Here is a 5582-nt window from a genome sequence, read left to right as displayed (position 1 = left end):
CAACCTTTTTCACATTCGTATCCCTTTGTGCATGTCTCATCCATGAGAATGCAATGTTGCAGAACAAGCTTTTGAGGGTTTTGAGAACCATAACCAAGCCATGGTGGTTTTCAGCTCCGCTCTGTCCTCCTGCTCTGCCCTGGCCTCCAGCTCTCTTTCACCACACAGGCCTGGCCCACAATCCCTCCCCCTGATCCACCTCCTTTCCACCTCTCTCTGGAACTCTAGTGAGTTCAAGTGAAGCCTCTCATATCCGCTCCTTAGAGGGGGTTATGTCAAAGTCTCAAGTTGTTGTGCTCTAGACTGCCCACTTGATGGCACTCTCCCCTTCCACAGTTTCATGGACATGAACTAAATTTCCCATAGTTCTTTGCCCAGTCTATTCTGGACTGATTGTTCTTAGCTGTGTCATTTTTGTTTTAGTTCGTCTCTTTGTTTAAGCTGTGCTTGTGTCTGCATTTGTCATTGAGGTATTGCGATTGTTCCAATGCTGTCTGTTTTTGTCTTGTGGTTTTTGGATTTTGCCTTCCTTACGGATTCACTCTTTTGCCTTTCCCCCTCTGGATCTATAACTACTGCAACAGCATAAAACTTTCCTGACATTTTATTAACAATTACAAAATAATAAAATAAAGCATATTTCATTACTTATTGAAACTTTAAAGGATTTCCCCAGTACAATCATCATCTGGCTCATATTCACAATCTCAGATATATTCTCAAAATGATTTTCAATGACTTCAATAACACTGGTCACTGGCAGCTTTTTTTTTTTTTACCACATCCAACATTAAATGACAGCGACACTTATTTCATTGCGTAAAGTAGGTAGTTGCTCTACAGCAGGGTGCCCAACCCTGTTTCTGGAAATGTGCCATCCTACCATCCAACCCAAACCCTGAACCAGCTAACTAATCTCTCAGGTCGCACTTGATAATTACAGACAGCTATGTTGAAGCAGGGCTGGAACTAAAGTATGCAGGTACGTTGATCTCCGGGAACAGGGTTGGGCATCCTCTACAGTAAAGCCGATCAAACCAGTTAAATTTTTGCAGATGCCGATCTTTTGTTTTTATGCCTGCGGTAAAAATGAGTGAAACATCATGACAAAAGGTGAATTGTATTTCTTGAGTCATTTAATTATTATTTATTTATTGTTGTGCAGGAAAAATATACTTACACTATTATATCAGGTCACTAGCAACCCTGTACACTTAAAAAAAAAATAATAATTAGACAACATACATTGTTTTTTTTTTGTTTTTTTTTTAATTTCTTCATGTCTTGTTGTATTGTCTAAATGAATACATTGAAGAATAGGCCTACTACGAAAATTGATGCAAAGATCGCATTTGGAACTCTAAACAACATCAGATCAGTGGGCTATGTCAATGCTTTGCCATCAATAAAGCTATAAGTTCAAAGGACAATTTCAGTATTTTGTTAGGGCAGTATTTGTGGCAGTCGAGAAATAGCGCTGAAAAAAATGTGTTGTGTAATATTCCCATATAAAATGGGAGGGTTAAAAAATATTGGTATAGTAAAATTCGGTAACTCACAATTTAACACATCTTTACGAAAGCGTTGAAATGCTGAATCAATTAATTCACTTCTAACCGTGTTTTTTAGTAGCAGCGTCACACTGCATATATTTGATTATTTGCATGTTCGTGAATTTAGTTTTCCTTTTTTTTCTTTTGTGTATGTGTGGATGTGTGTATGTATATTCATATATCCATGTTCGTTAATCTTGTGATTTATATTGGGCACGTAACATCTTGCCTGCATTGGTATCGCTCATTTAGGAAATTTGACACTTTTTCTGTTTTTGACTTCATTGGACGGTTTTGTTTGGTTTGTTTTAATTGTGTGTGAGTTGTGGTGGTGAGGTGAACGTTTATTTTATTTTATTTTATTTATTTATTTATTTATTTGTTTGTTTGTTTGTTTTTTGGTTGGTTCATTGCGATTTTGAAGTTTGTTTTTTTGTATTTCTTATTTGTGCCTTATTCAGTGCTTACTGCTAGTCAATTGTTGCCCAAGAAATTAACGAATATTATTACTTGCATTGTGTTTTATTATATTTTTTAATTATTATATTTTTTATTATCATTATTGCTGATAATTGATGTGTGTATTGTGATTTCTTTTCTTTGTTATTGTATTTTCATTGTGTTGTTGTTTGGTTATTGTAAGATGTTATTATTGTGTGAATTTGGTAAAAGGCCGGCCTGTTCATTTAACGTTCAAAACGGATGTTATCTTGTGTCAAGGAACTGAGTATTCGATTCTAGTTGGCAACTTTATCCCCATACGTAAGGTAACTTGTTTACCTGAGACATCATTGTAAGTAGCGAATTTTAAGGAGAGAAAGTTTTGTATTGATGTTGAGCTCAATGTTTTAATGAGTAATGTGTATAAATAAAGTTATGTTTTGGTGGTAATCTGTTTTTGTTTGTCACTTTACCTTCAGTTGGAAACTTGTTGTTAACGCAGCTGCAAATTACAGTCCAATGTTTGTTTATGGTTTAATATATAGCCAGGGCCAGATTAACACTTTGTTGTACCCTGGGCAACAATATTCAAGGGCCCCATCATCACGACCCCAGGATCACCATAATATGGTCATATATAGAATATATTACTGTAATATACAGTAAATATACTCAATACTTCAAATCCTAACTGTCATCATATTTTGATTTACAAATATTTAAATGCTCATAGAACTACAAATGTACTACTATGTCCCCTATCAAAGACATTCACTCACATATGGTGCTATGAAAACAAAACACATCAGCATCTGTACAGTATAATCTGGTAAAATTGACCCACTACATTGAGAGGAAGGGAAGTGTCCTCCATTTTCACAAAAAATGAATAGATAAGCAACCACTTTCAAACCATTTGCCAGTAGCCAACGTTACTTTTTTTTCCCGGTACTTTAGCCTACTTTGTGTAAAAACGAAAACATTTATTTCAGTGAAAAATAAGTCCAAAACTCTCTATTTTAACATTGTGAACAATCTTTTGCTTTTTTTTTTTTTTTTTTTGAAATTCTTATGTGTTTTAATTTTTCTGATAATCAAATGAAAGCGTAAACATTTATTTATTTTTAATCAAATGAAAAATAAACCCTTTTAATTTTTGGCAAACAAACAGAGGTTTACTGTTAAAATCAATACATGGAAGAAAAATTATATTCAGTTTAAAACGTTTAAATAATAATTGTAGTATTTTTTTCTACAATTAAGTGGTTAATCTTGTTGTAATATTTTTTTTTTTTATCATATATATTGTTTATGTAAATTCTTTAAATAGGAATATATAAACACCTACATTATACTGTACAAAAGGAATACAAGACTAATATTGTTGTTACATGTTGAACCGTACTTTTATTTTGACAGGTTGCCGTGAAGTTTCTGTGTGTACAGTATGATATGATGCTAGTTTTCTTAAATGAAACGGTAAAAGTGACACTCACAGCAGTTTTGGAGATTGAGTTTATCTGTTCATGTGAGGTGCAAATGCAAAAAATTACCGTGAGCGTCACGCGTGCTTCAGTACGCGCGTAGTAAAAAAAAAACGCGTCTCCACCATTCATATTAAAACGGTCTTTTTGCATTTAAGTTTTCACAGACACTAGTCCATATCGCGATTTGAATTAAGTGACAGACCAACTTTTGATTTATTAATCCAAAAATCGACGAATTCCGTGGTATTCCGCGCTATAGTAAATTCCGTTTTTATGAATGGAGTGCGCGATCCCGTCCGTGTTTTCGCGGAAGAGACATTGTAAACGCGCGACTATGTAGAGACAGAAATGACATGCCTTCGTGTAAATAAGATAAATAACATAAGGCAATTTATTTTGCTCGTGCCCTTGCTGTCCTGGGCCCTTTAGATGTCGTGGGCCCCTGGGCAATTGCCCAGTTGCCCGTATGGTTAATCCGGGCTTGTATATAGCCTATAATAATATCGTTTTTTTTTTTTTTTTTTTTTTTTTATCAGCTGGCTTATGTCTTGGAAGGCGAGAGAGACGTCTTTTTTTTTTTCTTTAACTTTACCTGCTGGTGTCGCTGTTGGACCAATGTTTTTTTTTTTTTTGGAAAACCAAGTAATTAATACTTTAAAAGGTGCTTTAAAGGTTCTTCACAGCGATGCCATAACCATTTCCAGTTCCAAAAAGAACCATTCAGTCAAAGGTTCTTTAAAGAACCATCTCTTTCTTACCTTTTTATATCCTAAAGAACCTTCTTTCGCCACAAAGAACCTTTTGTGAAACAGAAAGGTTCTTCAGATGTTAAAGGTACTTTATGGAACCATTTAGACAATAAGGTTCTTCTATGACATCGTGAAGCACCTCTTTTTTAAGAGTGTATGTAGTGTTGTTTTTAAAAGATAAAATAATATTTGAGGATTAATGAGATCAACTATCGTTATCTGCCTTGACAACATATATGTTTTAGCCTCAGTTTACCTTTGTTCAAGATTTTATGTGTTTGTTATGCACTAGTTTACATCAATTGATATATGGGCGTTTCTTCTACTAGGTGCACTTTTAGCCTTGAGAATTTGAAGAAAAAAATTGTTCAAAAGTCACATTAACAGTTACCAGATAAGTCATATTTTTAAACTGTATTTTCATTGTTGAAGTTTAAAAGTCTGGGTGTGCGACAAGGAGAAAACAGTGATTGTGATACCTATAAGAAGGTTGAAAAGTCTGAAAAAATCATAATAGAAAGGTAGTAAAAAGTTTTTAGGTTGGTTTTATTGATAGCTTGACAAAGAAAGAGGAATGTGTTCAAAATTATATGTATTTTTAAAAATATGACCAAAGTACATAAAAGTGCCCGTAGTCTAAGAATCACCAATATACACTTCTAATAAACTGTAAAGCTGCCCTTGTAGAGTCTGCACCATAGTTTGCTGTGAATGCTCCAGCGCTAACTTTCAGAAATATTGAGCGGATCTATGCGTCGTTAGTATAAAAAATATCCAGATTTAGTTTGTTCATGGCTCATATTTTACCCCCTATAGCTAATGGACGCATCAGGAACATCATGGGGCGTTAAACTGCCTGGGCAGTATATCATATCTGCCTGCTCCAGATCTGCATTCACTCCCTTTTCATTCAGAACGCAATTTAGTGATGGGAAGTTCGGATCATTTGACCGACTCGGATCTTTGAGTCTTGTTCAACAAAATGAACGAATCTTTTTTCGAGTCATTTCGTTCATTTCGTTCATTTTACCAAAATATAATTAAAAAGCTACGTGTTACTTCCATAACACATGTACTGCTTGTACAAACGTTGATTACACTACAAACAAGACAAAACTATTAGAAAAAGAAAAGTTTAATTCATTGTTTACCTGGGTCTTCAGTCTATGATTAGCTCCCTCACCTCTATCTGTACAGGTTTGAGTCGTTCGTTCATCACGTGACAGCCCCATACGCTTTACCTATGCTGCCTGAGCCGGAAACAGAATTGATTTGTTCATTTCTCGAGTCTTCGGGTTTGAGTCATTCGTTCATAGTTGCGCAATTGCGCATGCGCGACTGAACGAATCACT

Source organism: Garra rufa, chromosome 1 (assembly GCF_049309525.1).
Source record: "Garra rufa chromosome 1, GarRuf1.0, whole genome shotgun sequence".
NCBI classification, from domain to species: Eukaryota; Metazoa; Chordata; class Actinopteri; order Cypriniformes; family Cyprinidae; genus Garra; species Garra rufa.
Note: the sequence above shows the minus strand (reverse complement) of the source record.